A 25,494-nucleotide genomic window follows, 5' to 3' on the forward strand; every position below is an offset into this window, starting at 1 on the left:
TAAGCAAGAGACCAGAATTTCAAGAACTACTAAAGGGTATGCTAGAGCCTGAAAAGAAAAGACAGGAGAGAGAGGCCTGGAAGAGAGTCTAGAAATGAATATTATATCAATAAAAGTAACTAAAAGTATCAAAAGAGTGGTGAAAATAAAATATCACAGATAAAACTCAAATAGGAATAAACTTAATTGATGATGTAAAGCACTTGTATTCAGAAAACTGCAACTCAATGTTAAAACAAATTAAAAAAGCCCTAAATAACTGGAAGAACATTCCATGCTTATGGATTGGAAGACTAAATATCATTAAGATGTCAGTTCTACTCAAACTGATATACAGATTTAATGCAATCCCAATAAAAATTCCACCAGCATTAAAGAAAAAATTGAAAACACTATCATTACATTTATTTGGAAGGGTAAGAAGTCCTGAATAGCCAGAAACATCATAAAAAGGAAAAGTGAACCCTCATCTCCAGACTTTAAATCATAATACCTACCCATAGTGGTAAAAACAGCATGGTACTGGTCTAAAGACAGACACAATAGACCAATGGAACCAAATTTGTGATTCAGAAACAGACCCTCAAAGGTATGGTCAAGTGATTTTGACTAGCCTGTCAAACTCACACAGCTCAGGCAGAACAATCCATTTAACAAATGGTGGTGAAAGAATTGGACATCCATAGCTGAAAGAAGGAAAGAGGACCCTTATCTCACACCTTATCCAAAATTTAACTCAAAATGGATCAAAAAACTAAAAAATAAAAGTAAGAGCCATAAAACGTCTAGAAGAAATTATTGGAAAATATCTTCAAGACCTGGTGGTAGGTGGTGGATTCTTAAAGGAGATAAGAGAAGGACTGAGTGGGCTACTGATGTTTAATGTACATAGACATTTTAATTCACTTTACTGTAAAATTGTGGAAATGTATAGAGTGGATGGTAACACACAGTGAGTAACAGTTTATAAATGGGGATGTGACTGAAAATGGTAGTCTAGTTATGTAAATGCCAATTGACGGAATGGTTGAGAATAATCTAGGAACGGGATAGCACAGTAAACCAAAAGGTGGGTGAGAATTGTGGTTGATGGTACAGATGCAAGAGTGAGCTACAACAAATGTATATCACTACTGCAGGGTGTTTCGAATGTGGAGAAGCATGGGAAAAATACAGCTGGAGAGACCTATGGACTGCAGTTAGTAGTAATGATATAATATTCTTGCATCTATGCAAAAGACATACTATGTTGATACTGAGGCAGTATGGAAAAGTGAGCCAAATGTATGCTATGGACATGACAATAATCAGATGATATTATTTTATCTGTAGCAAATGACACACCACATTGTGGTGTGTTGATGGAGCGGTGTTGTTTGTGAAATCTGCACATGTGCATGATTGTTTTATAAGTTTACATCTTCTTTCCAGGACAGTGAGTGTGTTATGTCATGTTGCCACTTTGCATCATCTATTCAAGATTAAACCTTGAATAGACGGGACAAAGTCTTTCTACTTTCAGTACAGTTCAAGATGCCTGATGGATGTAAACTGCGTCCACAACTCTCTCCACCATTTGTCATTCTTGTTAATAGAGGACATCTGTTTGATGATTTCAGTGGAACGTCTAGTGTACCCTGAGCTACTGGGATGAGAGAAAGACAGCGGTTAGATGGTCTAAGAAAAATGGAAAGGAGAGATGGTGAGATGTTAATTGAAATACAGCACGTGCTATAGGATCACACTACATGGGGAGGGGCAGTGAAAACAAAGGAATTGACCTGGAGTATTTCATAGGCTATATGTTCACAGGCCATTCTCTTAGGGGTACCCAGTGGGGCCACTTCCAGAAAGTGACTCTCTCTTTATAGAACTCCATCAGCATTGGCTTTAAGAAGTCAGCCTGCTAGCCTTCTGACATAATTCCATTTTTCTTCCAATTCACCAGACTGGGAAAGCTTTCTTTAGAAATAAAACTGTCCTGCTCAAGACAGTGAGGGAATACAGAAGTCCCTAGAACAAAGACTTAAAAGAAATACCTCTCCATCTGAAGATCTGAAAATAAGGCCAGCCTTTTCTTTCTTTCTTTTTTTTTTTTTTTTTTTTGGCTTGGAAACTATAGACATCAACTCCTGCCCAGTCAGGGTTGGGAAGGGTTACCATGGCAGGTACCCGGGTCGCCTGCAGCTGAGCTAGGCTTGTGTTGGCCAACGCAATTTATCACGTTAGCAGTTGTCATGGTGACGCCAGTATCACTTATTCTTGGTGTGTGTGAAAATAACCCAAAGAGTTAAGGAAGTTGCTAAGAAAAGTGCACTTGTGATGCTCCAAGGAAAAGAATGAATGCTGAGGGCAAGTTCCAGTCCAAGGGTTTTTAGTTTACCAAGAAGAAAGTGAACACTGTGGATCAAAACGATGGCCTAGCACCTTACGCTCAGGTTTGGCCTCACCTCAGGGTGCCATGACTCCTGGAATCCTGATCTTCAGTCCAATGATGCCTTATAGCACAGGCGTGACCCTGCAGGCTCTTCAGAACACCAACAGCCTGTCCATCTTGGAGGAGCACCAAAGGCAGCAGCAGCAGCAAGCAAGCAGTGGTGGCAGCCACGGTGGCAGCCGTTCAGCAGTCCACATCTCAGCCAGCGACACAGGGGGCCTCTGGCCAAACCCCGCAGCTCTCCAGTTCACAGACTCTTACCACTGCACCTTTGCCAGGCACCACTCCCCTGTACCCCTCCCCATGACGCCCATGATGCCCATCACTCCTGCCACCCCAGCATCGGAGAGCTGGAATTGTACCACAGCTTCAAAACATTGTATCCACAGCGAGTCTCGGTTGTAAACTTGACCTAAAGACTATTGCACTTCATGTCCAAATGCTGAATATAATCCCAAGTGGTTTGCTGCCATAATAAGAGAACCAGGAACTACTGCACTAATATTCACTTCTGGGAAAATGGTGTGCATAGGAACTGAAAGTGAACAACAGTCCAGACTAGCAGCAAGAAAATATGCCAGAGTTGTATAGAAGTACGGTTTTCCAGGTAAGTTCTTGGATTTCAAGATTCAGAATATGGTGGGGAGCTGTGATGTGAAATTTCTATCGATTAGAAGGCCTGGTATTTACCAGTTTAGTAGTTATAAGCCGGAATTATTTCCTGGTTTAATCTACAGAATGATCAAGCCCAGAATTGTTCTCCTTACTTTTGTTTCTGAAAAAGTTGTATTAATGGGTGGTAAAGTCAGAGCAGAAATTTATGAAGCTCTAAAAACATCTACCCTATTCTAAAAGGATTCAGAAAGACAACTTACTGGCTTTCAGAAACTCCTTCCTCCCCAACCCACTTGTTTTGTTTTTGTTTGTTTTTTTTAAACAAAGCAGTTTTGATATATTTAAATAGTGTTACTGTGAATGGCTCCGCAATTTTTGAGAAGATGGAATTCAGTTGCAATTGCAGGACCAAGTGATGCTTTTCTGGATCATATCCCATTTAGGGATGCTAGGAAAGGGTATTAATTCTGTACACCTACCTGCTCAGCATTACTGTGAGTTACTCATATTGTGCTTCTATCTGGACAGCACTGCCCATTTATTTATATTTAAATTTTAGACACTGCTATTGACAAGTTGGTTTAAGGGACAAAACTTTTGTGTTAATGCCACCTCTGCAGTTGATAGGACTTTTTATTTTGTTTAATTTTCTCCCCTATAAACCACAGTTTTTATATTTCTATGAGAAAAGTAAAAAAAAAAAAAATCTCCTTAAAAGTGTTGTTTTTCTAATTTGTAACTCCTAGGGGTTATTTTGTGCCAGACACATTCCATCTTTCCAGTGTTGCAGGACAGAATAGATATATTAATGAAAACGAATGACTATACATATTTTCTGTCTTCTGAGTACTCTGTACAATAAATGCTGTTTATAAAACAAAACAAACAAACAAAAACTCCTGCCCAGTGTGTCTTAATAATGATTATGTGGTGCTTTTATAGATGCTTGAGAATTTTAAAGAGGTTCTCTCCTATATTTTCCTCAGCAAATCTTCATAAAACTGTGATGCTGATATTATTATTCCTGTTTTACATGACAGGAAACTAGGGAAAGGCGCTCTGCCAACTTCAGGCTGCCACTAAGTGGAAGAACTGAAATGGAACATGGATATTTTGCCTTATAATCCAGTCATTTTATTTTCCCCCCATAACCCTGCACTGCTTGCCATAGGACTACCAAGTAGTGTGATCATGTGAATGAAACAAATGTGGTCCCAAACCTGGTAGCTCTTTCAAAGATCTCTAATTATGATCTTAATTTGGAAGAAAGGAGTACTATTCAAATATGAATGGTGATCTGAGGAATAAGTGGCTGGCATCAAGATTCACTTCTGTTGAGCGATATAATCAGGTCATTTTTTTTTTTAAGATTTATTTATTTATTTATTTCTCTCCCCCTCACACCCTGGTTGTCTGTTCTCTATGTCTATTTGCTGCATGTTCTTCTTTGTCCGCGTCTGTTGTTGTCAGCGGCAAGGGAATCTGTGTTTCTTTTTGTTGCGTCATCTTGTTGTGTCAGCTCTCCCCTTGTGTGCGGCACCATTCCTGGGCAGGCTGCACTTTCTTTCATGCTGGGCGGCTCTCCTTATGGGGTGCACTCCTTGCGCATGGGGCTCCCCTATGCGGGCACACCCCTGCGTGGCACGGCACTCCTTGCACACATCAGCACTGCGCGTGGGCCAGCTCCTCCCTCATCTCTGTCAATCCAACCTATGCCCTGCCGAGAACAGTGTGACATTCCTAAAACACCAATGTGGATGTCATTGCCCACTTTAAACTCTTCGGTATTTTCCCATTAGCTCCACCATAAAGGGCATACTCCTTGGCAGGGTAATTACAGCTCTCACAATTTGCCCCTTCGCGGCATCATTCCTTCATTTACTAAACTAACATTATCTGAGGGGCCCTTGGCACACCAGGTGTGGTGGAAGGCCTGGGGAAATGAGTATGACTAGGGCCTGGCCTCAAGACTTTCCAATCTAGAAAGATGTTTAGAGACCCTGGATTCTATATTCTGGTCACCAGGAGGTTGCTCCTGTCCCCTAGAACATTTCCCCCTTTCCAAATCTCTGGATTTGTTCACGTTACCCCACAGTCTAGAAAGTGTATTACAGAAAACCCCTCCCCCACAACCACCACCCATCCTGATTTTCTGCTTGGAGAACCCAACCTATAAGGTACATTCAAGCTGTCTCACTCCTGACTCTCACAAGCCTTTTGCAACTCTCAAGAGGATCATTTTTTCTCCTCCTTTACCTTAATTATAATTAGAGTATACATCACCTTGTATTACAATTATCTGTGTGAACCCCTAAGCCTCCTGTGCCACCACTGTGACCACCTTGACCATCGGTCCGCACAGAGCCAGGCACCAGCTGGAAGGAACTAGGCGCTGTAAGAACACAGCTCCATTTGCCTCAGCTTCCTGCCTCTGGCATCAGGCATTGTTCTGGCTGCACAGGCTGCAAATCCTAACCCCCTCAGATTTCTCTTCAGCCTTCCGCTGCATGTCAGACACTTGGGGTTATGTTCCAGAACAATCCGTGGCCATCTGTCCTCCCTTATTCTTGGGAAATAATCTTCCATGGAACGATAGCTTTGCACAGCGCAGCGTCCACTGAAATCTGGCCCACTGCCAGGTCCACAGCAAGCACTCAAGGAACAGCTGTTGCTTTGGGAAGATGATGAGGGTGGTAGGTATTGTTAAAAATTGCAACTACCACCCTTCATGATGCCTACATCCCTTATTTCTTTAATTTCATCACATTTACAAAAAGAATTTGTTTAAGTTTATTAATATCTTCCCATGGTAAACTGAAGACTTCTTAGAACGAAAACCATGCTTTGTGCACATTTACATTTTAAGCATCTAGCAGGTACCTTTGTTTATAGTCATCACTCAATAAATATTTTGGAAGAATTGGCGGATGATAATGATGTGATCCATTTATTGATGTATACCATATGCAGGGCAGTATATTAAGTGCTTTACAACTGTATCTTCTCATTTAATCTGTAAAATAACCCTGTGACTGTGAAGTAGTTATTATATTCACTTTTACAAATGAGGAATCTAAGACTCAGGAAGTTAAGTGAATTAACCATGGTCACAGTCTCGTAACGTGAATTCCAAAACCGAGCTAGGGTTCTGTGCATTTAATCTCTACACTGTACATAAGGAATGGGCAACTTCTCTCATGAATGGGTAGTTCTCTGATAGGATCCAGGCATCCACTGGTGTGGCCCAGACTCAGTTTCCCTATTCTATGTCTGTTATCAATTTATCCAGGCAGGTGAACCACCAACCCTGTTTGCATAAGACATAGGGGTTTCCTGAAACATGGGATTTCCAACTAAACCCAGGGAATTTCCAGGCTAACCAGAACGTATTGCTCATTCTAAATTCAGGGTGAATATGATAGCATTAAAAATGCTCAAGACAAAATTCATTTGGTCACCTACTTTACACACAAAAAAAGTGTATATAAGGTGTTGTCTGTCTGTGCATATATACAAACACCATATAGTACTGTTAGGAGGAAATGGGACATATTTTCATGTCATCATTCAAAACCCAAAAGAGAACTTGAAACACAGCAGGAGTACCTTCACTTCTAAGCTGATGTAGCAAATCCTTGTTCTCACATGGGATACCACACACAGTCACAGGCGTGTTCTTCAACTCACTGCACAAATCCACATGCAGCCTCATGTTCCCCAAACTGTGCATACTCTCTCCACAATCCCACCCCTTATTCAGGCCATGCCAGATACATAAGCAAATATTATGTTTCTCATATTCAGGAATTATGCATATTTGTTCACTAGACATAATCATACATATGCACACCCAAGAGTAACCTGTTGGATTACACAGTAGCACATACTTTCACACAAATATGCAGACCTTGAAAGTGCCACATATACTCAACCATGTATACTTTCAATATAGATATATACACATGCACATGAAACTATTTATGATTCATGTTCACCCAGAGCAACACATGCAAAGCAAAATATGTCATCACACATTCATTGTTACAATTGTGTTTATACTTCCCTAATGCTCGGCTGCAGAGAGCTGACATTTTACCCACTATGCTAGCCTCCCTTCCAGAAGCATTCTAATGGGCACTAACATACCGTCCTATATCTACATATATTTCACACCCACATTTATATTTTATATACTCCCCCTTTTTACATAAACCTATACCCATACATATTCAGACGTGCATTCATGCATGCACACACACACACTACATAACCCAGGTAAGTGGCTTGATGAGGAAGGGTATAAGGAAAAACTCCAACAAATAAATGTGAACGAATAACTACAAGAACAGGCACACACACAGAGTTGTACATATATTTTTTCTTCATATTTTATGGCCCATATATATTTTCTATTTATGTACCCTCAATTGGATATGCTTTCAAAAGATCCACAAACACAAAGAAGCCAGGTCACATGGTTCCTTTCTACTCCTCACATTGCCCCAATTACTGAATAGAGCCAATTGATTATTCTTCTTGTCATCTTCAAGGAAAATTGGGGGTGGGAAGGGAGGGTATGCCTGTGCCACTTGCATACGATGCTTTGTAAGGCACCACTGCCTGTAAAGCTTTCAGAATTAGCAGGTTTCAAGGGGAAACTGACCACAGAGGAATGTTTTTCTACTTAGCCAAAAAGATCCGGCTCCTTTGAACATAGACTTTCCGCTCAGAACTCCTAATGCATTCCACATTTGGCCATTAAATCCTAATTAGAGGCCTGCTGGGGAAGGTATGGGGACCCAGCCTGCCAGCATTTCCTGGGTCACATCCCTGCAAGACCCACCCTTGCCCCCTGCCCTTGCATGACCTGCCCTTTTGAACTCTTAATCCCACTTCTGGTCACAAAGAATTAGGAGCTCAATTTACTCCTGAAACCACAAGAATGTCCCCTTTTGCTCTTCCTCTTCTCATCTGCCATCTCTACTCCTCACCCCCCATACATTTTGTTATTCTTTCCTTCTTCCTTGGTAAAGAGGCAGGATGTCTTGTGGAGGCTAAATTGAAAGGCTCCGAAAAGCCTGAGACCTTTATGATGAAACAATTGTCCTTGGTAAATGTCAGGCCTCATACTTGATGATATTTATGACCTTTTTTCCATTAGTCTGCCATTTTACTGAGAAATTATGACCCTGGCTCTGTCAGCCTAGCCAGGCCAGTTTTATATATAGTAAGTACCCTGTGTGTGTGCAGAAAGAAACTCTCCCTCTCCAGCCCAGATGACTCTCAATCATATCAGATTCAGAGCATATCCTACCAGCTACCAATAAACAACCATAGAATAAGATCAAGCTAAAATAGCCTTGACATGATCATGCTGGAGGGCCTGGATGAGCTTGGATAAACCAGAACTAGCCTTAGCTCTGCCACTTGCTAACTGTTCTAACTTATAAAATCCATTTTAGTATCTTGGACTTCAGTATTCTCACCTAGAAAGTAGAGATAATAATGCCTGCCTGGTGCAAGGGTTGCTGTGAAGATAAAATAAGTGAATGTAGGTATGGTAGTTTGAGGTTTTTATGGACCCCAGAAAATCATGCCCTTAGAGTTAATCTATTCCTGTGGGTGTACACCTATAGTAGGTGGGACCTTCTTTTGATTAGATTACTTCAGTAGGGTGTATTGCAGGGTAGCTCTTGTCTTCTTACTAGAATCCTTTATAAATGGAAGGAATACAAAGAGAAACACAGAGAGAAATCTGCACAGAGAAAAAGCCACAGGAGCAGAGAGAGAACATCATGGGGAAAAGGAGCAGAAATCAATGGAACCTGAGAGAGAAGAAGCCGAAAGCCAAAGCAATCAAACTTGGAAGAGAAGGGCTAGATTGGCAGATGCCTCCACGTGCTAATCTTTGAGGAGAAAGCATCACCTGATGATACTTTGATTTGGACACTTTTATCACCTCATAACTGTAAGCCTGTGACCTAATAAATCCCCACTGTAAAAGCCAACCCATTCCTGGTGTATTGCTTTGAGCAACATTTAGCAAACTAAAAGAGCAGGTAAAAATGCTTTGAGTAATGGAAGCACTAACCAAATATAAGGTATTATTACCAATATTAACATGATGAAGGAACTCTCTCTTCATCAGTGGGGACTTCAAGGAGGACTAAGAAACAGGGACAATCATTGCCCTGAAACTTGAGGAAAACTACTTATCATGGCCATTGGCTATGAATTCTAAGACAAATTCTGGTTCTATCGAAGAAATAACTCCCTGAGGGTCAGAACTGTAGGCAGTGTGCTCCCTGGGAGGCTGTTTTTTCTCCATCCTCAGGGGGCATTTGCCAATTGTCTCCTTAAATGTCAAATCCTGTCTTTCTCTTCCTACTATAGTCAATTCTAATTCCTCACAGAGGAATTCTACTACAAACCAAAATCCTCTCCAGTTACTGAGCCAACCCAGAGAAGGTCAAGACGTAAATCAGTAGATCCAATTTCCTTGCCTAAAAGGTCTTGGGATTAAAATACAAGACTATACTTGGATGCTGGTGTTGTCATTATCACTGCTGAATAGGACCTGCCTCAAAGAAAATATAGTAATTAAGAAGATGGGTGCCGGCCTCATTATTTCAAGTGTTTGCTTCACCTATTACTAGCTTTATGGTGCTGAACAATTTAATTAAATTTTCTGAGTCTCCCTTTTCCAGTCTTTAAAATGGAGATAATAATAATGCCTAAAATACAGAATCACTCTGGGATTAAATGAAGCAATCCATTCAATGTATATGGCCCAATTTCTGGCATGGAGAAAACATTCCATAATGTTAGTTTTTGTCATTATAATGATGATAATACTGATGATGAATATAATGATAATGATTAAAAATTGAGTTTTCTTTGATTTACAGTAGACCCAGGAGTCAATGTTTCAGGGAGGAAATTCAATGCATGCCTGTTGCATATATTTAGGGCACTTCAACCCAGTGCTAGCTCTATCTATAAACCCAAGTCACAGTTAGGTTACTCCTCCTTAGTTTCCTTTGGCTGGCTTCCAAGTACCTCAATTCCCCATTCTCCAGAATACTAGATCCTGCCCACCTACATTCTTCTCACTAGAAAAGGTCCTAATTCTTTCAGAAACATCAGTAAGACCTCTCCTACTTTACACATTACTGATTTGCAAGTTATTAGCCAATCCGTACTACATGATTTTAAATCCAAGTACTGACTTCAAGATACAGAACTGAGACTGAAGGAATCCTCAGATACCACCGGGAATAAACTAGATGCGTAATACAATGTACATTGGGTGTGGAAAAATCTACATGCTCCAGACTTTAGCCATGTAATACTTTAGTCAAATCTTAAAATTTTTGTTTTATTTTATTTCATTTTATAGTATATTGGTTGAAATCATGACTTCTGGAGCTAATGACTCTAATCGTGGGTTATTTGACCTCTCTGATTTTGATATTCTGTTTCTTTATAAGTTAGTTAATACATATGTGCTTTTTTAAAATAGTGCCTAGCACTTAATAACAGCTCCATATAAAGGAAGCTGTTATTACTGATGACAGTACTATAATCTAAAGAACATGCAAGACCACTCATAAAAATTATTAGTATTTTCAGTTCTTTAATGTTGAAATCTTTGTTAGTAATTGGATAAAAGTCAATGTCAATGGTTACTAGCAAATTAGTATAGAAACAGTTAAATGAGTTTGATAGCAGTCTCCAAGATGGCACTCAATGATCCTTGCCTCCTGGTAGTCATGCCATTTTGTAGCCACTTCCCACACTGAACCAGCGATGGTCTGTTTGGCCAGTGGTACATTTAGAACACAGGAAAAGTGATAGTTTGTCACTTCTGAGATTTGGTTACAAAAGACTAACTTTTGTCCTAATGTTCTCTCCCTCCCTTTCTCCCTCCCTCTTTCCTGCCCTCCCTCTCTCTGTCTCTCATCTGGGGAAGCCATGTTGTAAGCATCCCTAAGGAGAAGCACAAGTACAGAGGAACTGAAGCCTCTTTCAAAGCCACATGAATGAAGCTGGAGTGGAATCTCCAGCCCCATTCAGTTCTTCGGAGCAGGCAGATCCTACTGACAGATGAACTGCAACCTCCTGAAAGACGCTGAGCCAGGACCACCAGATAAGTAGCTCCTGGATTCTGGACCTTCAGAAACTATATGAGATAATAAATGCTTGTCACTATACTTTGTGATTTGTATTCAAAGCAAATAATTCAATAATTTGTATTGAAGCGTTAGATAACTGAGTATATGTGAATCAGTATAGTATTAGTCTTGCTCATCTTTGTGCCTTCATTTTGTCATTTTTTATACCCAATTATTAACACCTTATATTAGTAGTATATATTTGTCATTGTTCATGAAAAAACGTTCTCATGTTTGTCTTGTTAACCACAGTCCATCTTCCACCACTGAACTCCCTGTGTTATACAGTCCCATTCTTTGTATAATCCATTCAAAGTGTTTACTCAGTAGTTCTCATTTTCGTCACAGAGTTGTACTGCCCTTACCTCAGTCAATTTAAAATGGGTAGCATATTCTTACTCTCCATAATTGTATAGTTTGGAGAACTAACTCCAGAGAAAATGCCAGAAAGTAAAAAAAAATAAAAAATAAAAAACTTCCAGGGCTCCATGTCAGCTAAGCATTGAATTAAGATCTCACTCCTGCACAATGTATACATGCCATTATTTACAGGATAAATGCTAAAATTTTCAACTCCATTTTTAAGTAGAATATAATTCTAGTCATTCCATAGTCAATAAGTGAAAGAGGTAGGATTCAGTCAGTTTTTTCTGGTTCCTAATTATATCTTTTTAACTACTATATCCTACTGGTGAAAAAATAATTCTTGAAAGGAGTGAATGAATGAAACTTCATACCAAATGAATGTGAATTTGAATTTTGGCTTTGCCATTTATCATTGTTGCTAGAGTGCATATTTCATTAAGTGTTCACTCCACCAATCCCTGAAAGGAAATTATACATTCCCATCCATTGCCAATGGGAGGTGAGCATATGTGATGTCCTAACTGTTTTAAGAGCCATTGCACAGTTGACTTATATCCTTTCCCATGAGGAGAGTTATGTCCTATGTAGAGTCTCCTCTTTCAGTTTGGGTTCTGCAATATGAAGTCACATGAGACAGCTAAGCTTGACCCACACAAAATAAATGTTTCTTGTTATAAGTCTCTGAAATATTTATAATTGCTCATATCTGTCTCAAATACTTTAAAAGTCTGACTAATGCAACATTTTTTTTTATCTTGGGCACTTAACACTTCAAGTCTAACTTCCCTCTCATTTGTAAATGGGAATAATATGTATCTACTTTATAAAATAGGTATAGGGATTTGATGAAAAATCAAACTACCCCCTGCCAGTGTGAAAAAAAATGACAATACTTAGTATGAAAAGAAAGTTTCAATTGACTTCTTTTATTTGAAATCTTCTCAAGCTCATGCTCTCTCAAAGTGGTTTTCTCTTTCTTGTTCCCTCCCCTGCCCTCCCCGCTTCCCTCTCTTCCTGCCTTCACCTCTTCTCCCCTCCTCCCCTTCTCTCCCTCCCTCTCCCCCTTTTTCAACAATCCATTCCATTTCAAGTCAACACCATTTATCAAACATGTTCTGAGCAACCTCCTTTGGTAGGTTTTATGCCTGCCATGTTCTCTTATACACACTTTCCTGATGAAAAGCAAAAACATGAAAAAACAATATCCTCAGGGCAGGTATGTAGGTTTCCTTTTTTTTTTAAGATTTATTTTTATTTCTTTCTCTCCCCCCCCCCCCCGTTTGCCTGTTCTCTGTGTCCATTTTGCTGTGTGTTCTTCTTTGTCTGCTTCTGTTGTTGTCAGCAGCGCGGGAACCCGTGTCTCTTTTTGTTGCGTCATCTTGCTGCGTCAACTCTCTGAGTGTGCGGAGCTATTCTTGGGCAGGCTACACTTTCTTTCGTGCTGGGCGGCTCTTCTTACGAAGGTACAGGGGCACACTCCTTGCGCATGGGGCTCTCCCACACAACGACACCCCTGCGTGGCAGGGCACTTCTTGCGCATATCAGCACTGCGCATGGGCCAGCTCCACATGGGTCAAGGAGGCCCAGGGTTTGAACTGCGGACCTCCCATGTGGTAGACGGATGCCCTAACCACTGGGTCAAGTTCGCTTCCCTGTAGGTTTCTAAACTAAAGCAAATATCTGCCCCAAAGAGAATGCCGATTCCCAGTGGTGCTTTAATTAAGAGATTTCTATGTTTTATGAGAGTTAACATAATCAAATCTAAGCAATGGGCCAGAGAAACCAATCAAGAGATTAAGACTATAGGACAGGATTTCTTTAGAATAGACAAGTAGCAATGCCAAGATGTTGAAAAAAGTTAACCAATATTATGGAAGTGGAAAATTGGCAAATGACAGCTCATTAAGAACTGTGTTAAAAATATATTTTAGACCCACGCACAGTGCTGATGAGCTCAAGGAGTGCCATGCCACACAGGGGTGACCCCATGTAGCAGAGCCCCACATGCAAGGAGTGCATCCCATAAGGAAAGCTGCCCAGAGCAAAAGTCCAGCCTGCCCAGGAGTGGCGCCACACACGTGGAGAGCTGATGCAGCAAGGTGACGCAACAACACAGAGAACAGACAACTGGGACTGGGGTGGGGGGGTGGGGAAGGGAGAGAAATAAATAAAAAATAAATCTAAAAAAATATATATTTTTTATATATAAATATATATATATTCATTTATATGTATATATATATATATATCTTGACCACGACATGAAAATTGGTATTCCTCAAAGGGTGGTCCTCTGAATACCTGTCTCAGAATCACTTGGAGTGCTTATTAAATGACAGAGCCCTTGACACTGCCCATACTTCTCTGACTAGAATCTCTGATTTCTCCCCAGATTATTTTTATGCCCCTACCTTTTTTACAACACTATTATATTCATTCATTTCTGAATTTTTACTATATACTTGTAATTTACACAAAATAAAATATATACAACTTAAGTATTGAGTCTGATGAATTTTTTATTCATTTGACTCATTGATCATCCCAGCAATCACCACTGAAAGCAAAACATGGAAGATTTTTATCACCTGAGAAAGTTCCCTAGTGCCCTTTCCTAATCCTTCACCTCTGCCCAGAGATAACCACTTTCTGACTTCTGTCACCATAAGTTCAATTTTCCTGTTCTTGGGCTTCATGTAAAGGGAATCATATAGAATATGTTTGTGGTAGGTGTGTATGTGTGCTTATGTGTGTATATGACTTATTTTGCTCATCATATTTTTAAAATTCAGCCATGTTGTTATAGCTACCAGTAGTTTGTTTGTTCCTTTGAATAATCTTCCAGTGTTTAAATATACCAAAATTTTATCTATTTTCCAATTGATGGACATATGGGTTGTTTCAAAGTTTGTGGTTATTAAGAATAAAGATAGTCCAGAGATTCAAGTCTCCTAAGCATACACCAACCCCAACGCCAACCACAAGTCCAGTAAAAGTGACAGAAGAAACCTATGTAGAGAGGTCACATTTGAGTTCAACTCCATTACACTCAGGAGCACAAAGTAGGGCTCACCAGCAAGGCACTGAACTCCAGAGCCATTTGCCATGATGCAGGACCTGGGTGTCTCCGTAGCCCTCAAGAGCACCTCTACCTGGGGTTGTAGTATTTGGCCGTCTCTGGGATACTGCTGAGATGCACATAAACACAATCTGTCTGATGACCTGCTGACTCATTTTGAAGTCTTTTAGCCATGTAAATTCATTTGTCTTTATCATTTCCCCTGTTTATTCAAGGTCTTTTTCTAGTTGCATCACCACCTGGTGCTTGGTAGTAATCCCTTGGCACCAGGGAGGTTCATCCTTGGGAGTCATGTCCCACACTGGGGGGAAGGTAATGTATTTACATGCTGAGTTTGGCTTAGAGAGTGGCCACATTTGAGCAACACGGAGGCTCTCAGGAGGTAACTCTTAGGCATCCTACAACTCTAGACCTAGCTGAGATTTCAAGCACATGGGCTCTTAAGCATAGTAATCAGTATCAAGGGCCAATCATTGGACCATCCTTCTTCACTGGTCTTTGCCCTTGCACTTAGGGGATTGTTGCTGTTCCTTTGGGGAATGCGACAGAGCTCCCCAGGATGGGAACTCAGCACCCTCTCAGTTGTCGTGTATAACTCTACCCACTATGACAATACCCAAAGATTATTCAAACATATCTCTATTCACTGTATGTATGCCTTGGAGAACTCCCTCCCACCATGCCCCATCAATGACATCCCACATCAGTGCTCCTCCCTGCCACAGTTGAACCCCTCTGTGATCCAAAACTTCTTCAAAAATGAAGCCTAATATAATGCCAAATTAGGAAAATGAAACAGTAATAATAGGTTTAAAGATTAGAAATAGAATAAATAATAATTTAGAAAAACTAAAATAAAGTAAAAAATAAATTAGGATATTAAAAAATGAAAAAATCATAAAACTTTTTTGATGTTTTACCTTTCCTCACTGTAATAGATGTTGCCCTGTTTTTACAGTGGCAAGGCAATCTCTTCCATTTCTTCCTCAGTGTCTACATCCTTTTTATTATTTTATTTTATTTTATTTTTTGAGTTTTTTTATTATGTCTTCAAAAAGTTTTAGGTCACAGTAACGTCACATATAGATTATAGGGGACTCCCATATACCCAACATCAAACTCCTTTTCCTCTTCCCCAGCAATGATCTTTTTACATGTGGATATTACATTTGCTACAACTGATGTACAGATATTGAAACATGAGCCTCAGCAGGATTCCAACACCTACTCTCCAGTTCATTTGACTTACTCAGGTCAGCTAACAGGGAGGTGAGGATGGTCAACCACTACACCAGGCAACCAAGAGTGTCTACAACTGCAAGCAGGAGAATACCATCCATCAACCATGTGGGATCTAAGCCCCCTTCAGATTTAGAGGTGGAGTGGACATCACCATCCCTTGGTCCTTAGGATGGAGGAATAAAATATAGATTAGAGTGGACTTACTGGTATTTTACTATAGAATTATTGTGACTCTAACAGTGAAAGAAATTCTGTCATTCATGTGGAGACAATGGCCACGGTAGTTGTTGAGGGCAGGAAGAGGAAAGAAGAGATGTGATATAGGGGCATTTTTGGAACTTGGAGTTATCCTGAGTGATACTGCAGGGACAGATGTAGGACCTTATATATCCTGCCATAACCCACTGAAAGGATTGGGGAAGAGCATAAACTACAATGTAAACTATAATCCATGTTGTGTAGCAGTGCTCCAAAATGTATTCATCAAATGCAATGAATGTGCCACACTGATGAAAGAGGTTGTTGATGTGGGAGGAATGTGGGGGTGTGGGGAGTGGGTTATATGGTAACCTCTTACATTTTTTAAAGTAACAGTTTGTGTGATCTATGTATCTTTTTTAAAAAAGACAATAAAATTTTTTTAAATATAAAACAAATAAGAAAAAGAATAAGGATATTATGAACCTTTTAATATTAGTTTTTCATGGATGTATATTTTATTTCTCTTGTATACCTATCTATAGGTAATTAGAATTGCTGAGTCATATTAAGTATCTATGTAAATTTATAAGACATAGCTAAAAATTTTGCACTTCCACCAGCAGTATATGAGAGCTCCAAACTTCTCCACATTCTCATCAAATCTTGGTATTTATACTCATTTTATGTTTCTTTCATGCTAGTGAGTGTGAAGTGGTATATCACTATAGTTTGAATTTATATTTCCCTGGTGATAATGAAGCTGATTATCCTGCTGGTTGCCTGGTGGTAAATTATATGCTTTTAGCTATTTATTTGTCTTTTGTGAAAAGTCTGTTCAAGTCATTGACTTTGTTTTTTGTTTGTTTGTTTTTGTTTTGTTTTGTTTTGTTTTGTTTTGTTTTTTCCATGTTCACATTTTGAGAAGCACAGCTCTGGAGGCAAATACTCTGACCTCCAGAATCAGGAGCCCTGGGTCTAGATTGGCTCTGCCACTCAAGAGCAATGTAACTTTTGGATTGAGCTGGTTTATGGGTTTCCTCATTTAGAATCAGGCTCCTAGAATCATGTATTTCCCCTTCTGTGGAAGGGGACTCAAAGAGGGTAATAAGGGAAGGAACATTAATTGTCCAGGGAAGAACTGATCCTCAGAGAGATCCTTTGCAATACATACACTACAGACCTGCAGTATTTTGCCCTGATTCTTGGGGTTAACAGGTAAAGAGTAAGTATTCAAACACTATTTTTTATTTACTCCAGAAGCAAATGTAGTGAGATTATGTTTGATATAAAGGCTTTCCTCACGCTTACTTTTATTCACTCCACCACAGTTCAAATAATGAATGCTTCCCAGCTTCCATGACTAAAGAAGAAGAGTTGGGGAGACTGATAAGTACAGAGTGTTGATGGGACTTTAAGGTCCCTGTATCCTTTCTGGTCACCTCTCTTAACTAGATGAAAGACCCAAATAGGTTTATGGAAACAGAGATAAGACAATACATGCTTTGCTTATCAGTTGAGCCTCCAGGGTAACTAGATGGAGGGAATAACTGTGTGCATGCCAAGGGCCCTTGATAGTTTCCCAGAAAGTTTCCACACCTGGCATGGCACAAAATCAATCATCTGTGTGCACCCAAGAGTTAAAGGTGATAACAACAATGGAGGATTCAGTCAGTATCAAATAAGATCAGCCTTCATAAGACAACACAAGGTCTCTATGAGTCTAAAATCAACCGTGACCCATGCGCAGTGCTGATGCACACAAGGAGTGCCCTGCCACGCAGGGGTGTCCCGCATAGGGGAGCCCCACGTGCAAGGAGTGTGCCCCGTAAGGAGAGCCGCCCAGTGCGAAAGGAAGTGCTGCCTGTCCAGGAATGGTGCCACACACACACAGAGCTGACACAACAAGATAATGCAACAAAAAGAAACACAGATTCCTGTGCCGTTGACAACAACAGAAGTGGACGAAGAAGACACAGCAAATAGACACAGAGAACAGACAGCTAGGGTGGGGGGGGGGGGAAGGGGAGAGAAATAAATAAATAAATCTTTAAAAAATAAAGAAAGAAATAATAAAATAAATTGTGGTTTGATAATAAGACCCAAGAATTAAAAAAAAATACAATAAAATAAAATAATAAAATAAAATCAGTCGTGAGTAAAAGTGAAGTAATGCTCTAATTGACTTAGTTTTGGTTTCCCATCAAAAGTGGGAAGAATGAAAATGACATAAATATTAATTAACATGTAAAAATTTCAAGATATGTTTCTTCCTCATGTGAATGTTTGGACTATTAATAAATAAATGAATTTTATTAATAAAATTCATGCACACTATACAAAAAAATTTCAAGTGTCCTAAAGTGTACTAGTCCAGATAAGACCCTGTGGAGCAGCATAACATGTAACCCACAGAAGTTTGCCAGAGTCAGAACAGACAAAAAAACTTTTCTTTTGGCCGCCCATAGTCAGATTATCACTTCTTTTTTTAAAATGAAAAACAATTAGAGAAAATATGAGAGCCCATTTTTAATTCTTTATTTATTTTTTATGAAACAACATATTGAAGACTTACCTAGTCATTCATTCTCAACAAATCCTTTTGCTATCTCTGTAAACTCCTAAGTAAAAGAACTTTCTCAGGTATATATATTGTTATAAATCACAGTAGCAAATGTGACACATACTCTTGTTCCTATGCTAGTGGCAGACATCATAAATCAATCATGATAGTCTTTCCCATTGAATCTGAAGGTTTCTCAGAATCTTCAACTCAGGACTATATGCACTCATCACAAAAACTGAAATTTCTTTGTGGTCTCTTTTATAGATACTTAATGTAAGTGGTTGGTACCTGACACTTGAAGTTAAGATTCTCATGCCCAGAATGAAAAAAACTTGGTAAAATTCCAAATGAGTTTTATTTCTCCTTGACACTGCCACTTTTTACATTAGGCCTAGTTTTATTTCTTCTAGACACTGCCACTTTTTACATTAGGCCTAAGGCCTTTCATGACTCTACCCCATCCAATTTTACCTCTCCAGCTTTAACAATGTTTCTCTCTTCCCATCATGTATTTCCATCCATTTATAGCAAATCCTTGGTAGTTCTCTTAACTTATAATACCCTTTTCACAATTCCTTTACTTTATATATACTCTTCTCATTGGATCACTCTTTTTCCACTGCTCTCCTCACGGCTGCCACCACAACAACTTGTGAAAATCTTGTGAGAAAATAAACTTGAAGATCAAGCTAGGTAAAAGTCATGACATTCATGGTTTGTAACAAATGTTTCACAACAATGCAAAGTGCTGGCGGTGGGGAGATTTATGGGAGACCTGTATGATCATATGCATACTTGTTTTGTAAGTTCACAACTTTTACTATACGTTTATTGTTTATGTATGCTTATGTATGAATGATACCCTTCAATAATTTTTTAAATGAAAAAAAAAGTCTTGAGCATTTGGTACATGATTTCTGTTGTCCCTCACCTTCACACTCACTGTTTCTATCTCTTCTCTCTCCCTACTCCTGGGCTAATAACCGTGAACTACACCTCCCAGACTCCCCAGCCAATAGGCTTACGTTAGCTTATTCCACTGGAGGGGCACTGATGGGAACCTGAATGGTGGATGGAAGGAAAAATCTATCTTCTTTCATCTTTTGGTTGTACTTTCAACAGTGAGTTTGCTATTCATTTATTCAGTCCCCATTCATTTACCAGCTATTTCTGGGCACTGTTTAAGGAAGCTTGGAAAAAATAAAGAGCAAAATATATACATTTCAAAGAAGAAATACTTAATTTGATTGATTAAGGCATAAGAAAACCTAATTTCCAATAAGTCTGGACATCTCATTCAAATCTTAAAGGCCAAAGCTTTTCCTGTTGTTGTTTTTTTCCTGTTAATTTCCCCCTATCCAATGTACACTGCCATGTGTCTTTGTACAACCCTGTCACAGCTGTAACTTCTACTTAAGTTCATGCAGTGAATGGACATTCATTACATAGACGAACATTAGCTTTCCAATCCAAGGGCAAGGCTTTAATCAGCCCTGAGAAATACTCAAAACATGCAGAGCCTCTAAATTATATTATCCTCTGGAAAAAGATATCCACTTCCTTATACACAAAACAATTCCCTTCTTCTTATCATGGAAAAACACACAAAAATACTACCAGAATGTTTTCATGTATCCCCTAAATAATGCCCATAATTAAATGTACCTTGTACATGATCAAATACAATTTCATTTACTTTCCAGCTTCCTTCAAATAAGATCAAAAGCAACAGAACATTTTGTTTTGAGAATTTATTTCAAGGACTAACATTAATCTATCAAGAATGAAAATATCTTCCTCTACTCTGAAAAAAAGCAATGGTTAACTAAGTCCTCCTAAATTCAAAGCTATTCTAATTTTCAATTCAAAATCCTTTTCAGAAATTTTCCCCCTTGTCATAATGTAGAGTGATTTCCAGAATTCAAGTGGTTTTATGTTTTCTTAAATTTTTACTTTTTATTGAAAACAAATTCAAAGCTATGAATATACTGGAAGATTAGTACAAAGAATCCCTTTATCTCCATTTACCCAGAAACCCCATTCAAGTTTTACCAACTACCCCAAATCATAGTCTTTATAGCAAAAGGATCAAATCCAGAATCACATGTTGCTTTGAGCTGTCGTGGCTCTCTGGTATCCTTAAACTAACCTGGAGCAATTGGTCAGTCTTTCTTTGACTTCGTGACCTTTTTATATATGAATATTATAGGCATTTACCCATGATTAGATTTAGGATATGCATTTTTGGCCAGAATATCATAGTGGCATTTCTGTATTCTCATTGTCTCCCTTCCCATGGCTCATCATGGTGATTTGCCCCTTTCTGGTATTATTAATTTTGATCACTTGGTGTCAGCCAGTATTCTCTGATCTTGAATTACCTTTTCCCCCTTTGTAATTAACAGATATTTTGTGAGGAGATTCTTTGAGACTATAAAAAATCCTGTTCCACATTCCATTTTCATCTTCTAGTTTTAGCAATCATTGATGTTTCTTACTCAAATTAATCATTTCTGTGATGGTTGTCAAATATATATTTTTTATGCTCCATCATTGCATTCATGTTTTTTTAGTTAGGATCCTGTTGTAAGGTAGAGTTTTCTCTTTGCTCTATTTATTTATTCATTTTTATCACTGTGGATACATGGATTCTTATTTTATTCAATATCATCATTTACTCTGGTATGAAAATGGTCCCAGATTTGGCCAGTATGAGCTTCTTCAAAGAGGTTAGCTAATCTCTCCAAAGTCACATAGTTGGTACATGCTAGATCAAGGAATAAAACTTAAATTTCTTACTACACAACTTTAAATATATATTGAGGTTTTTTAGAATAAGAAAATATTTCATGACTCTGTGAATATTTAAAATTAAACATTCTGCATTATCTTCTCTTTAGTTTATAAAATAGCTAGGATCTTGTTAAATGAGCAAATGTTATTGCTTCAAGCAAATGTTATTGCTTCATGTTATTTCAACAAAATGAATAGTGACATAATAATATTGATTTTAAGTAATTAAATTAAGATAGTAGAAAACAACCACCCTTGGTTCTGTAAAAACCATTAAGAAATACGAGGTACATATTTTTAAATCAAATACAATATCTCTTTATGTAGCTCTTTGAAGTTTACAAATGTTTTCTAATACACAGTTTTATTTTAGAAGCTTTGGAATGCTAGATTTTCATAAAGAAAGTCTCCCATTCCAGGTAGTTGGGCAAAGGTTGAGAAAGAGGAATCAGCAAATAATAATAGAATGAAGACAGCATATTGATAACTTCCCTGGGGTCATTCTTTTCTGCTACCATTTACAAATGAAATCCAACCTGGGTTTACTAAGCAATGAATTGCTATTTTAGGCAATTGGGTCAGAGCAAGCCAACCCCTGGGAACCTGGGATATACTGGGCCTCATTACAGGAGGCTCGGTGTGTGTGCATTTGCCACTGACTCTAATTTTCAGTTCTCTAGGCTGGCAGGGGCTATGTGTCCCACATATCTGTATGCTCAGCTTCTGTTGCCAGTCAAAAGTCTCATATTACTTCTTTGGTGACAGCAGGGCAATTGAGGACTTTGGTCAATGGTTACCATTATGAAGTCTTACTAAAAGGCAGAAGTAGAAAGAACATACCTGAATCACATAGCCTGGGTTCAATCTCAACTCTGGCCCTTTCTTGTTATGATTTCATCTCCCTGAGCCTTATTTTCCTCATTTGAAAGTGTGGACAATGCCAGAAGTAGTTATGATTCTATTACACAATTAATATAAAATGATTCCAACATAAATGATCCCAGATAATGAAGATAGACTTTCCTACAGACCTCAAAGTATGTGAAATCTCTAGGGAAGGCAAGCTGTACATTATGATGCACTGGAATATATAGGATGAAAATTATTATAGACTGTAATATGGTTTAAGAATCCACAGGAGAAAGGACATGAGGGATTCTTCACCAGGGGTCCATGGACTTCCTGGGGGATCTGTGGAAAGATTTCAGGGTTTCTGTGAGCTTGAATTGAAAAAAAATTAACTTACTATCATTATTTTCTCTGACCTTTAACAGAAATCTAGCATTCCCTTCACTTATGAATGTCTGCAGTAAATAAATAAATTACAGTAGTATTCATTTCACCTGACTGGCAAAGGGGTCTGTGGGACAAAAAAGTTTAAGAACCCCTGGACTAAGCTGACTAGAGATGTAATGCTCACGGTGAGAGCAGCTAGCTTTCATGGCTCAGTAGAATTTGAATAGCTGCTGAAAAAGGGTGAGGGAAGCAGTGGAACATTCTTGGTGCTCTTGGATTAGTTTCAATGTCTATTAAATAATCATTTAACTGCCATCCAAGTGCCAAGAATTAGGCTGACCCTTTGAATATGATATTTAATAAAAGAAGCTACTTCTCTAGGAGTTCATGGTGGGCTACATAGATATAGAGAAAAGATATTTCCAATATTATGCAAAATATGCCATGTTAGAGAGTCATTCAAGAAGAGTGGCATAAAGTTATATAAAAGACTATTTCATTTGATGGGGAAAGGGGGTTATCAGGAAGGCTTTCTATGATATCTCAACTAAATTCTGAAGATGAGGGGGTTAGTCAGATGAAGAAACAGGGAAAGGTCATCACAAGTGAAAGAAACAGTATAGATGAAGTTATGGAGGCATGGGATACTTGTGAGTGGAAAAAACATAAGCAAAATGTCAACACTGATAGAGTAATGGGAATCAGAGAAAAGGGAGAAGATAAAGTTGTGTCTCTGGGATGAACCAGAACATAGAAGGCCCTTTATTTTAATGTAGGAAGCTTTGACTTTCAGACAGTCTTACATCTCATATTTATTGAGCACCTACTAAAGTAGTACATTTCACTGTGTGGACAGGAATTAGCTAAGATTAATGCCAGATGATTCCTAGAATTGCAATAATTGTAAAAGCATAGGCATAATTTCAAAGTACTCTGTACAAGGAACATAAGTGAAAAGTAAAATATTACCAAACTTCAAATTTTTTGGATTCATAGATTCTAAATCGAACTACAAATCCATACAAGCATTTCGAGATGGTTTGGAACATTCAAAGTGAACCTTCTGACTCTTGGATACTCAATGACATGAAAGAAAACCAGGACCATGAGAATTTAAAAAACATGAACCTTTATGTCAATGCAAGCAGAAGAATTGCATCCATCAGCCATGTGGGATCTAAGCTCCCTCTCGATTCAGAGGTGGAGTGGACATCACCATCCCAGGGTCCATAGGGTGGAGGAATAAAATACGGATTAGAGCAGACTTACTGGAATTCTACTATAGAACCATTGTGAGGCCAGCAATGAAAGAAACTGTAGCATTGATCTGGAGAAAGTAGCCATGGTAGTTGCTGAGGGCAGGGAGAGGGAAGAAGAGAAGTGATGTGGGGGCATTTTTGGGACTTGGAGTTGTCCTAAATGATATTGCAGGGACAGATGCTGGGCATTATATATCCTGCTATAACCCACTGATGGAGAGTGTAAACTACAATGTGAACTATAATCCATGTAGTACAGCAGTGCTCCAAAATGTACACACCAAATACAATGAATGTGCCACAGTGATGAAAGAGGTTGTTGATGAGGGAGGAGTGGGGGGTGAGGTGTGGGGTATATGGGAACCTCTTATATTTTTTAACATAACAGTTTTTGTGATCTATGTGTCTTCAATTAAAAAAGACAATAAAAAATAATTATTGTAAACATCTCAGTTACTAGATGTAATAGGCCACGAATTTTTATTAGCAATAAATATCTTATTATAAGAAAGATAGATATGACAATTTCCAGTCTCAAGGATTTTAAGAAATGATTCCAGAAACTGTTTCAGGAACTACGATATCTACTCCATAGAAAAATCATAAGAATATATATATATTTATGTATATATATGCATGCTTCATTACAGAACACCATTTCTTCTTCTTCTGGCTCCTTTTTCAGAGGGGCAAGGATGCATTCCAGATAGGATCCAATTAATAGCCTTTCATAGAAGTCATATAAGCCTTTCTTCCACACAAAACTCTGTCCCTTTCCTATCAACAGTTGGCTTCCTGTAGTATGTCAATTGAAAATAGAGGAGAGCCATAAGGAGTAAGAGGCTCATAAGTAGTTACTGAGTGAACAAGCCCATTCGAAGTGCATTCCTTTTTGCTGAGCTGGTGTCAGGAAAGGACAACTCTGATCTCCTATAGCAGTACCCTCATGCCCCTGTGAGGGATTGAGCAAAGTGTTATGAGGCACATGGACACTTGAAGTGCTGAAGTCCATGTCCCCAAACACACTTAGAAAGGGCCTTATTTTTGGCCTCATGCCCTTCTCCAGTTTCATTTTCACTGAAGAATGGCTGGAGCTCTGTGACCTTTTCCATCAACACTTGTGGCTAAAATTAAATTACAGCGTCCTGCTGAAGAATGAACTCAAGCATTTTGTTAGTTTTTTTAAAAACCCACTGCCATCCTGGATGAGCTCTCTTACCAAGAAGGGAGGGAAACAGAAAATTCCTTAAATAGGATTGAAAGGGAAACACAAGAGGTTAACTTACTCTCCTAGAGGATGTGGGATTAAAAAACAAATAAGCTTTAAACTCAAGGAACTTAAATTCTAGTGGGAAGTCAGCTACCTCCATAATGAATTCCATGGCAAAGCCCACTATGACAAAGTGAGCTGATGGAGGGTCTAATGATGATGATTATTTATGTGACCCATTCTTAATTTACCAAGTCCTTTTACCTACATTATCTTAGTTGATCTTCACAGAATATCTGTGTTTTATAAGAGGGGGCAG

General features: G+C 38.7%; 1 pseudogene; it reads left to right on the forward strand.

Annotated features, from left to right (window-relative positions):
- The first annotated feature begins 2,408 nt into the window (after positions 1–2,408).
- Positions 2,409–3,468, forward strand: LOC101439779 (TATA-box-binding protein pseudogene; annotated as a pseudogene).
- The last annotated feature ends 22,026 nt before the right edge of the window (positions 3,469–25,494 follow it).

The sequence above is a fragment of the Dasypus novemcinctus genome, chromosome 14, assembly GCF_030445035.2.
Source record: "Dasypus novemcinctus isolate mDasNov1 chromosome 14, mDasNov1.1.hap2, whole genome shotgun sequence".
Lineage (NCBI taxonomy): Eukaryota > Metazoa > Chordata > Mammalia > Cingulata > Dasypodidae > Dasypus > Dasypus novemcinctus.